The sequence below is a fragment of the Lutra lutra genome, chromosome 10, assembly GCF_902655055.1.
Source record: "Lutra lutra chromosome 10, mLutLut1.2, whole genome shotgun sequence".
Classification (NCBI taxonomy): domain Eukaryota; kingdom Metazoa; phylum Chordata; class Mammalia; order Carnivora; family Mustelidae; genus Lutra; species Lutra lutra.
This window is the reverse complement of record NC_062287.1, coordinates 23,200,677-23,213,513: the sequence shown is the minus strand read 5'-3', so window position 1 is coordinate 23,213,513 and position 12,837 is coordinate 23,200,677.

The following is a 12,837-nucleotide window of genomic DNA, read 5'->3' as shown; positions in this document are numbered from 1 at the left end:
ATAAATTCCTAGAAACATATAATCTTCTAAGACTGCATCAAGAAGAAATAGGAAATCTGAATGTACCAAGTGTTTAGATAGAAGATTTAATCAATAATTAAGAAATTTTTAACCAACAAAAATCCATAACTAGATGGCTTCACAGGTGAATTCTACCAAACATTTAAAGAATTGATGCCTAGCCTTCTCAATTACTGAAAGAGAGAGAAGAAAGAAAGAAAGAAAGAAAGAAAGAAAGAAAGAAAGAAAGAAAGAAAGAAAAAGGAATACTCCCAAACACATTTTATGAGACCAGACTCACCCTGATGCCAAAATCAGAGAAAGAAACACACACACACACACACACACACACACACACACACACACACACACAGAAAGAAAGATTGATTACAGGCCAACATCCCTGATGAACACAGATGGAACAGATGCAAAAATCCTCAACGAAAACTAGCAAACCAAATTCAATAATACATTCGAGAAATCACACAACCAGATCAAGACGAATTTATACCACAGATGAAAGAATGGTTCATTACCTATAAATCAATTAAAATAATACATCACATTAACAAAAAATGAGGAAAAGAATCAAATGATCATCTCAATAGATGCATTAAAAGATATAAAAAATGTAATGTGCATTTATGGTAAAAATTTCAATAAGGTGGATAGAGAGGGAACATACTTCAATATATGAAAGGCCATATATGACAAACTCATAGCTATCATCATACTCAATGGTGAAATGCTAAAAGGTTTTCCTCTAAGATCAGGAAGAAAACAAGGATGGCCACTATCACCACTTTTATTCAACATAGTAGTGAAAGTCCTAGCCACAGCAATTAGATAAGAAAACAAAATAAAATGCATCCAAATAGGAAAAGGAAAATTCAAATTATTACTATTTTAGATGACATTATACCATGTAAGATAATCTCAAAGACTGTGTCAAAAAACTATTAGAACTAATAAATGAAAGTAAAGTGGTAGGATACAAAATTAATATACCTAAATCTGTTGCACTTGTATGCACTAACAATGAAATTGGGGGAGAGGGGTTAAGAAGATAATCCCATTTACAACTGCATCAGAAACAGCAAAATATCCAGGAATAAATTTAACAAGGGAAATTAAACAACTATACTCTGAGAACTACAAGACATTGATGAAAGAAACTGAAGATAAATAAATGGAAAGATTTTTAATGCTAGTGGATTGGAAGAATTAATGTTGTTAAAATGCCCATATTACCTAAAGCAATCTACAGATTCAATGCAATCTCAAACAAAATGTCAATAGTATTTTTCACAGAACTAGAACAAAAGAAATTCTCAAATTTGTATGGAACCACAAAAACCCAGAAAAACCAAAGCAATCATGAGAAAGAAGAAAGCTAGGTGTATTATGCTTCTTGATTCAAATCTGTACTACAAAGTTAAGGTAATAAAAACAGTAAGATGGGGTACCTGGGTGGCTCAATCGGTAAAGTGTCTACCTTTGGCTCAGGTCATGATCCCAGGGCCCTGGTATCAAGCCCCACATCAGGCTGCCTACTTAGTACTCTCCCACTCTCTCTCCCACTACCCCCTGCTTGTGCTCACTTCTCTGTCTCTTTCTCTGTCAGATAAATAAATTAAAAAAAAACAACAACAACAGTAAGATACTTGCACAAAAAATAAATACATATATTAGTGGAACAGGGTAGAGAATCTAGACATAAACCCGCACATATTGTCAATTAATCTTTGTCAAAGGAGGTAAAAATATACAATGAGGTAAAGATAATGTCTTCAATATAGAGTGCTGGGAAAACTGGACAAGTACATGCAAAATAATGAAACTAGACCACCTTATTACACTACACACAAAAACAAACTCAAAATGGATTGAAGACCTAAATGTGAGACCCGAAATCATAAAATTCTTTAAATAAAACATTGACAGGGGACACATGGGTGGCTCAGTTGGTTATGAGTCTGACTCTTGGTTTTGTCTCATGTCATGACCTCAGGGTTGTGAAATTGAACCCTCACTTTGGGCTCCATGCTTGGCATGGAGACTGCTTAAGATTCTCACTAACCCTTCCCCCTGCAACAAAACAACAAAAACATAGTAATCTCTTGGGCATTAACTTTAGCAATGTATTTATGGACATGTCTCCTCCAGCAAAGGCAATGAAAGCAAAAATAACTAATGGGACTAAATCAAACTAAAAACCTTTACAGTGAAGGAAACCATCAATAAAACAAAAAGACAACCTACTGAATACTAGAAGATCTTTACAAATGATATAACTGATAAGGGGTTAATATGCAAAATATACAAAGAAGTCACACAACTCATTATGAAAAAAACAAAGAGTCCAATTAAAATATGAGCAGGGGACCTAAATAGACATTTCTCCAAAGAAGACATACAGATGTCCAATAAACACACTAAAGGAAATGTGTGCTAACAAAGAAATGCAAATCAAAACCACAATGAGATGTCACCTCATGCCTATTAGGAGGGCTATTAATAATAATAATAATAATAATAAAAGTATTGGTGAGAATGTGGATAAAATGGAATGTTTGTGTACTGTTGGGGGGGAAATGCTATAGGCACTAAGGAAAAGGGTTGAACTTTATCATAAAAATTAAGATTGAACTACTATACCAATCCAGCAATCCTACTTCTCAGTACTTATCTAAAGAAAATGAAAACACTAATTTGAAAAGATGTGTATAGCCCTATGTTCATTTCAGCATTATTTATAATAGCCAAGATATGAATCAGCCTATGTGTCCATTGATGGATGGATAAAGAAGATGTGGTGTATATATACATATATACACATACACACTAAGGAATGTTACTGTGCCATAAAAAAGAAGGAAACCTTGCCATTTGTGAAAATGTGGATGAACCTAGAGGGCATTATACTAAGTGAAATGTCAGGCCAAGAAAAGGAAGAAGTCAGATCAAGAAGGCTATATGATTTCATTTACATGCGATATCTAAAAAAAAAAAGAGAGAGAGAGAGAGCAAACAAAGCAAAACAAGACAGAAACAGACTCATACATATAGAGAACAATCACCTGGCTGGCTGCTAGGGGGATGGGCTATGAGGGGATAGGCAAAATAGGAGGAGGGGATTAAAAATTATAAAGTGCCAGTTATAAAATCAGTAAGACACCAGGAATGCAATGTGCAGCACAGGGAATATAGTTAGTAATATCATAACAACTTTGTTAGTGACAGATGGTAGATAGATTTATCATGCTGATCACTTTGTAATGCATATAAACATTGAATCACTATGTTGTGCACCTGAAACTAATAAAACATTGTATGTCAACTACACTTCAATAACAAGATAAAATAAAACAAAATCAATGAAATTAAAGGCAGGAAAACAATTGAGAATATCAATGAAACCAAAAGTTTTTCTTTATAAATGAAATTGGTAAACCTTTTGACTAACAAGTAACCATAAAACACATTATTACCACAGTGAAGCGAAAGAGATGATCCATGTACAGCCCCGTATACAGGGAGAGGATAATAACCCAACACTACAAACAGTATTACTCAAGAAAATTTGGCAACTTAGATGAAATGGATGAAATTCTTGAAATAAACTATTGATATTATATTGATGCTTCATATTGATATTGATATTTGATAGCATAAACTATCAAAATTCAGATATGAACAAATGATCACCTGAACAAATCTGTTACATAAGTTGAAGTTATACCCACAATCCTCCTGAGGAGAGAATTACAAAACCCTATGGTTTCAGAGAAAACCCTTTAAAAAATATAAGGAAAAACAACACCAATTTTATAAAATATCTTTCAGATAATAGAAGAGAAGGAGACATTTTTCTTCCTATCATGAGGTCAGGATAACCTTGATATCAAGACCGAATTTAAAAAAATGCAAGAAAAGAAAGCTAAAGACTAATATCCCTCATGAACTTATATGTAAGAAATTTCAATAAAATATTTGCTAATCAGAGTAATCAAGATAGTATGGTACTCAGAGGTTCCTGGGTGTCTCAGCTGGTTAAGCCTCTGACTCTTGCTTTTGGCTCAGGTCATGACCTCAGGGTCATGAAATCAAGCCCTGCATTGGGTTCCATAATGGCAGTAGATCCTGCTTAAGATTCTTTCTCTCCCTCTCCCTCTGCCTCTCCCTACCCCCAACTCTCTCTCTCTATAAAAAAGAAAAAAAAAAAAAGAAAGATTGAAAGGTTTGCTTTTAAAATAGTGTGGTACTGACAGAAGAACATTAATATTGATCAATGGAACTCAATAGATGGTACAGAAACCTACACAAATACCACTGAATGATTTTTGGCAAAGAAAAAAAAAACAAAAAAACAATTCAATGGAGAAACTATATTCTCTTTAACAGATGGTGTTACAATGATTGGACTCCATACATACCCACCCTAGTATCTGTATCCTGACTGTGATGGTGGCTACACACATGGGTATGTGTGATGACATTTCACAGAATCACATACACACACACACACACACACACACACACACACACACACTCACAATGCATGAAAAATCTGATTAAATCCAAGTCAAGTCTATAGTTTACTTAATGGTATTATACTACATCACTTTCTAGGTTTTGATCACTGATCACTGTATTGTGGTTACATGTTATTACTGAATGAAAGTGAAAGGTACATAGGAGCTCTCTAATATTTCTGCAACTTCTATATGATTGCTGAGTCGTTAAAAATTTTCATTTGGTCCAACAAAATGATTTATTTAAGTATAACTCTTACAACATATCTGTAGAATCTATTTACTGAAAACGACAAAGTACTGATAAAAGTAAAACATCTAAAAAAATGAGAAAACATAACGTGTTCATGGACAATTAGATTCAATATAGTTAAGATGCCAATTGTACCAAAATTAATCTACACTTTCAATGCAATCTCAATGAAAAGATGTACAAGCTAATTCTAAATTTATATGGAAATTAACCAAACTAATTTTGAACTAAAAAAAGAAGACTCACACTATCCAAATTATGACTGACTATAGAGCCCCAGCAAGTACAACATTGTCGCGTTCATGTATGGATAGACGAAAACAATGGGACTGAGTGGGGTCCAATGATTGATCCACATAAATATGGAAATTGATCTTTTTGGCATTTGATAGATTCCATTTTATTTTTCAAAATACCCCTTTAGCCTGACTTATTTTTTTTCAATCTATTGAGATGAAATTCACATTAAGCTTTACCGTAAGTGGACAATTCAGTGGCACTTAACACATTCACAATATTGTTCAACCACCACCTACACTAATTCTAAAATTCTAGAACATTCCCATTACTCCAAAGTAAAATCATGAAGTGATTTCTCCTCATTTTTACTCCTCATTTAAGCCCCTGGCAAATACCAATATATATTATCTATACTTATCTATATATAGATATATAGTGATTAGATAGTTATCTATATATATATATAGATAATATATTTTCCATTTAAATAATGTGAATCATAACTTACCAATGGTCTGTGACCATATATAGATACATAGATATAGACATACAAAATAAATAACATATAGGTAATATATATCTTTAGTTTTTATCTATAATTTATAGATGAATTATCAATGAATTTATCATAGACGCATTCTTTAGCTATATTTAAATACAGTAAAATAATTTCATAAAGTGCAAAATAGAGTGCATGCATGGCATATACTGAAAATAGGAAATACACATGAGTTTAAGCTTTATTTTACTTACTTACATAGTTTTGTATGCATAAGTATATGCTGGACTATACTATACACATAATATGTTTCTTGCTGTGGAATGATCCAACTAATTTGAAAGCCACTGCTCTTAAGCCGCAGTAAACTGAGCAACAAAAGCATCTGTACAGCCCACTAATAAGGCCAATACCAGAAGAACCGTATTTTCCGTCCTATACACACAAGTCCTGGCTGTTAGCGCTCTGATAGGCTCACACTCGGGTGTCTTCTCTTTTCAGATTTGCAAACAGGCAACACTATTTAAGAGAACTTAACCAGCTTCTTACATTATTTGGTAAGGCTGGGAGTTCTGGTGGTGGCTTCCTGATATTCATAGCACTGCCATTCATTCAGAAGTTTGTTTGTTTGTTTTCCATCTTTCAAATCTTTATTCTGCATCCTTAACATAGAGCAATTTCTTCAGCACTAATATGGGGATCCTATTGTGTTCCTGCCTGTTCCATTATTCCCAGTCTAGCAGAGCAATGTAAGAGTGAACCTGTAGACACAAGTGAATCTCATACTGCAATTTCCAAATGTGGATATTTTCTTTTTTTTTTTTTAATTTATTTATTTGACAGAGAGATCACAAGTAGGCAGAGAGGCAGGTGGGGGGGGTGCGTGGAACAGAGAAGCAGGCTCCCCACTGAGCGAAGAGCCCAATGTGGGGCTCGATCCCAGGACCCTGGGATCACGACCTGAGCCAAAGGCAGAGGCTTAACCCACTGAGCCACCCAGGTGCCCCAAATGTGGATATTTTCTTTTAACTATATTATGTACAAGGAGTGTATTCATTTAATATAGTACGATGTCTTCTAAGAGTAAATCTGTAATTATTCTGCAACAACTGCTTTGTACATTTCTCTCCCAGATCAACTTTTTAAGTTTTTGAAACTGAGAAAATAATATTTGAACTAATAAAGTTGAAACTATCAGTAAAAGAAGAGGGTTTTTGTTTTTTGTTTTGTTTTACAAAACTACCAAAAATCATAGAGATGGAAGAAAATGAGTACATATGAAAAGCAAGATTTGTTTTTGGTAAAAGAAGGGATGAGAAATGGAGATGCATTTTTGATAAGGAAGGAAAAAGAAAGATAATTTCATTCTAAAGTAAAATATTCTAGAATAAGTAAGAAAAACGATCAGCAAAACCTTAATGAATATAGAAAGTTGTAGAAGGTTTATGGAAAGGAATCTTGTGAAAGGAAGGGTATGTGTAGTCAAGTGGCTAGGTTTAAAATGATTTAAGTTAAAGAAAATGAAAAAATTTAATATCAAAAGTAGAGTAGTACAAAATTAGACTTTGGTTTTCTCTCTGTTGAGGGAAATTGGAAGGGGAGATGAACCATGAGAGACTACCGACTCTGAAAAACAACCTGAGGGTTTTGAAGGGGCGGGGGTGGGAGGTTGGGGGAGCCAGGTGGTGGGTATTATGGAGGGCACATATTGCATGGAACACTGGGTGTGGTGCATAAACAATGAATTCTGTTACGCTGAAAATAAATAAATAAATAAATAAATAAATAAATAAATAAATAAATAAATAAAAGGAGAAAATTTTCTTAGATTATTGGCCTGATCTTAATAAATTATAAACAAAGTGTCTTCTTTACCTCTAATGTAATCTGCCTAGGAAACAAAAATTCTATGTTTTGTCTCCATCAAATCTTAAATTACTTGAGAAAATTGAATCTTCTTTATTAAAAGCACAAAATGTTTAAAAGCTACACAGCTTTTGGTACATGCTAAATTTTGTGGTAAGCATTGTCAAATAAGAAGTGATACTAAATTTTGTTTAGGAAATTTTATATAAATGTTATTAATATAAATGTACCAGAAGTTGGATGTTCTTAGGAATCAGATGTGTCCTTCTTTAGTGTTATCAGCCATGATTCTGGTCACTATCTTAAAATATTATATATCATGGAAATAACAGAATTTCCTTGTCAATTACAATATGAACTCTCATCTCATTTTAACCATAGCCAATTTTTAACTCTTTTGTTATTTACAGACAGTTTTTGGTTTCTGATAACTTTTAAAATTATAACACTGAACGAGGTCAGCATATCCAGAGTTTTGATGGAAAACTGATAAATTCAAAAAACTGCCAACATAAGGTCAAGCTCAGGAGACTAAATAATGAAGATGATTACCATTTTTTATGGCTTTGTTCAAGACATTATTGGTTGCTCTTAATGGTTTGTTTCCCAGATATAAAGGACATCCTCTTATCCTTCCTTTTAAGCTATCTATAACTTACAGCAGTTTAATAAAGCATATTTTTACAACAAAGGTTAACAATATATGTATTTATATAAGTGCAGTAAGAATCAGTTCTCCTTGTAAGAGGACACAATTAGACAAGGTCTTGGCTTGGCTTCTTAGCCTAAACAGATTTTTTAAAAAGTCCAATTTGAGGGGCACCTGGGTGGCTCGCTTGGTTAAGCACTGGATACTTGATTTTGGCTCAGGTCATGATCTCAGGGTCTCAGGATCAACCCCGTGCCAGGCTCCACTTTTAGCATGGTGTCTTCTTCTCTCCGTCTCCCTCTACACCCACCCCCAGCTCTCTCTGTCACTTTCTCTTAAATAAATATCTCTTGCAAATAAATAATCTTTAAAAACATTTCCAATTTGAGAGTACTTATGATATGTTCCAACAAAGCAGTGTTTTGTTTTGTTTTGTTCTAAAGAGAAAAAGCATGAGGTGGAGAAGGGGCAGGAGAGAGAATATTTATTTACCAGGCTCCACACCCAATGTGGGGCTGGATGCAGGGCTTGATCTCGAGACCTTGAGATTAAGACCTGAGATGAAATCAAGAGTTAGATGCTTAACTGACTGAGCCACCCAGGCAACCCTCCAACAAAGCAGTCTTTTTTTTTTTTTTTTTTTGACAGAGAAAGAGATCATAAGCAGGCAGAGAAGCAGGCAGAGAGAGAGGGGGAAGCAGGCTCCCCGCTAAGCAGAGAGCCCAATGCAGGGCTCGATCCCAGGACCCTGAGACCATGACCTGAGCTGAAGGCAGAGGGTTAACCCACTGAGCCTCCCAGGCACCCCGCCAACAAAACAGTCTTAAAAGAAACTTATAGATGAATCACTATTCTTGCTGCGCTTACATAAATAATCAGGCCAAGTTTCCTAAAACTAGACTTAACGTGCAAACAAATTAGTCTTGCTACGGTGTCTTTGATGTAAATATAAATGACTACTGAGAGCAAATTATACTTCAATAATACACTTTGTGGATATCAGATTCAGTGCCTTTGGCTGTCTTTGAGGTTTCATATTCTACCTGCAAAGTGAACTGAACCCTCGATCCTTCCAGTCTCCTCCGGTAGTTGGCTGAGGTCTCCAAGCTAACATTTCCAGTTTTCTCCCACTCCTCTGACTCAGAATCACTATGAAACTAAAACTGCCCTCTTCCCAAAGCCATGCAAACTAAAGCCAGACAACCGGCTGTAAACTTCAGAGCAGTTCACCACAACAGCTCCTGTGTGGACAGCCTCTGCCTGTCACTATGTGATCCCACGGAACATTCACACTGCTAACCAGGAAAATCTGTGTGGCGGCCACTGTCTGTCCCCACCGCATCTGAAGATGCTTAGAATCCGACATTTAGAAATCTTCTCGACTGGCTGCTCTTCAAACTCAGGGAACTGAATTCATAATTTGTTCCAACGATTAACCTGTAATGTTACTTGTTTTCATAGAAACGCCTGTTATGAAATGACCTGATTGCTCACATCCCCTAGAGGCCCACTTTAGGTGAAATCCCACCTGCCACACCAGCCCCTCAAATAGAACATCCTCAAACTCATTCTTTCCTAAGTCATCACGAGGATATGTGATGGCTAAATACAAGCATACTTCCTTTTGTTGTGCTTTGTTTTATGTGCTTCATAAATATTGCATTTTTTTAAAATAAATCGAAGGTTTGTGGCAATCCTACATCAAGCAAGTCTATCACTGACATTTTTCCAACAGCTTTTGTTTACTTCATGTGTCTGTATCACATTTTGGTAATTCTCACAATATTTCAAACTGTACATTATTATTATTTTTGTTATGGCAATCTGTGAGCAAACTTCACTGACAAATATGGTATGTGTTATGATCGCTCCACCGATCAGCAGTTACCCCATTTCTTTCCCTCTCCGCAAGCTCCCCATTCCCTGAGACGAAGCAGTATTGAAAGTATGCCAATTAATAACCCTACAATGGCCTCTCAGTGTTCAAGTGAAAGGAAGAGCTACACATCCCTTACTTCAAATCAAAAGCTAGAAATGATTCAGCTCAGGGAGGAAGGCACATCAAAAGCCTAGAAAAACTAAAAGCTATGCCTCCTGCACCAAACAGCCAAATTGTGAATGCAAAGGAAAAGTTCTTGAAGGAAATTAAAAGTGCTACTCCAGTGAACACACAAACGATAAGAAAGTGAAACAGCCTTATTGCTGATATGGAGGAAATTTTAGTGGTCTGATTAGAAGATCAAACCAACCACAATATTCCCTTAAGCCAAAGCCTAATCCAGAGAAGGCCCCTAACTCTCTTCAATTCTGTGAAGCCTGAGGGAGGGAAGGAAGCTGAAGAGGGAAAGTGTGACACTGACAGAGGTTAGTTTGTGAGTTTTTTTATTTATTTTTTTTTAAATTTTATTTTTTATAAACATATATTTTTATCCCCAGGGGTACAGGTCTGCGAATCGCCAGGTTTACACACTTCACAGCACTCACCATAGCACATACCCTCCCCAATACCATAACCCCACTCCTCCCCTCTCAACCCCCCTCCCCCCATCAACCCTCAGTTTCATTTGTGAGATTAAGAGTCACTTATGGTTTGTCTCCCTCCCAATCCCATCTTGTTACATTTATTCTTCTCCTACCCCCTTAACCCCCCATGTTGCATCTCCTCTCCCTCATATCAGGGAGATCATATGATAGTTGTCTTTCTCTGATTGACTTATTTCGCTAAGCATGATACCCTCTAGTTCCATCCACATCGTCGCAAATGGCAAGATTTCATTTTTTTGATGGCTGCATAGTATTCCATTGTGTATATATACCACATCTTCCTTATCCATTCATCTGTTGATGGACATCTAGGTTCTTTCCATAGTTTGGCTATTGTAGACATTGCTGCTATAAACATTCGGGTGCACGTGCCCCTTCGGATCACTACGTTCGTATCTTTAGGGTAAATACCCAGCAGTGCAATTGCTGGGTCATAGGGTAGTTCTATTTTCAACATTTTGAGGAACCTCCATGCTGTTTTCCAGAGTGGTTGCACCAGCTTGCATTCCCACCAACAGTGTAGGAGGGTTCCACTTTCTCGGCATCCTCGCCAGCATCTGTCATTTCCTGACTTGTTAATTTTAGCCATTCTGACTGATGTGAGGTGATATCTCATGGTGGTTTTGATTTGTATTTCCCTGATGCCGAGTGATATGGAGAATTTTTCATGTGTCTGTTGGCCATCTGGATGTCTTCCTTGCAGGAATGTCTGTTCATGTCCTCTGCCCATTTCTCGATTGGATTATTTGTTCTTTGGGTGTTGAGTTTGCTAAGTTCTTTATAGATTTTGGACACTAGCCCTTTATCTGATATGTCATTTGCAAATATCTTCTCCCATTCTGTCAGTTGTCTTTTGGTTTTGTTCACTGTTTCCTTTGCTGTGCAAAAGCTTTTGATCTTGATAAAATCCCAATAGTTCATTTTTGCCCTTGCTTCCCTTGCCTTTGGTGATGTTCCTAGGAAGATGTTGCTGCGGCTGACGTCGAAGAGGTTGCTGCCTGTGTTCTCCTCAAGGATTTGGATGGATTCCTTTCTCACATTGAGATCCTTCATCCATTTTGAGTCTATTTTCGTGTGTGGTGTAAGGAAATGATCCAATTTCATTTTTCTGCATGTGGCTGTCCAATTTTCCCAACACCATTTATTGAAGAGGCTGTCTTTTTTCCAGTGGACATTCTTTCCTGCTTTGTCGAAGATGAGTTGACCATAGAGTTGAGGGTCCATTTCTGGGCTCTCTATTCTGTTCCATTGCTCTATGTGTCTGTTTTTGTGCCAGTACCATGCTGTCTTGATGATGACAGCTTTGTAATAGAGCTTGAATTCCGGAATTGTGATGCCACCAACTTTGGCTTTCTTTTTCAATATTCCTTTGGCTATTCGAGGTCTTTTCTGGTTCCATATAAATTTGAGGATTATTTGTTCCATTTCTTTGAAAAAAATGGATGGTACTTTGATAGGAATTGCATTAAATGTGTAGATTGCTTTAGGTAGCATAGACATCTTCACAATATTTATTCTTCTAATCCAGGAGCATGGAACATTTTTCCATTTCTTTGTGTCTTCCTCAATTTCTTTCATGAGTACTTTATAGTTTTCTGTGTATAGATTCTTAGTCTCTTTGGTTAGGTTTATTCCGAGGTATCTTATAGTTTTGGGTGCAATTGTAAATGGGATGGACTCCTTAATTTCTCTTTCTTCTGTCTTGTTGTTGGTGTAGAGAAATGCAACTGATTTCTGTGCATTGTTTTTATGTCCTGACACATTACTGAATTCCTGTACAAGTTCTAGCAGTTTTGGAGTGGAGTCTTTTGGGTTTTCCACATATAGTATCATATCATCTGCAAAGAGTGGTAGTTTGACTTCTTTGCCGATTTGGATGCCTTTAATTTCCTTTTGTTGTCTGATTAGCTGAGGCTAGGACTTCTAGTACTATGTTGAATAGTAGTGGTGATAACGGACATCCCTGCCGTGTTCCTGACCTTAGCGGAAAAGCTTTCAGGTTTTCTCCATTGAGAATGATATTTGCAGTGGGTTTTTCATAGATGGCTTTGATAATATTGAGGTATGTGCCATCTATCCCTACACTTTGAAGAGTTTTGATCAGGAAGGGATGCTGTACTCTGTCAAATGCTTTTTCAGCATCTATGGAGAGTATCATATGGTTCTTGTTCTTTCTTTTATTAATGTGTTGTATCACATTGATTGATTTGCGGATGTTGAACCAACCTTGCAGCCCTGGAATAAATCCCAC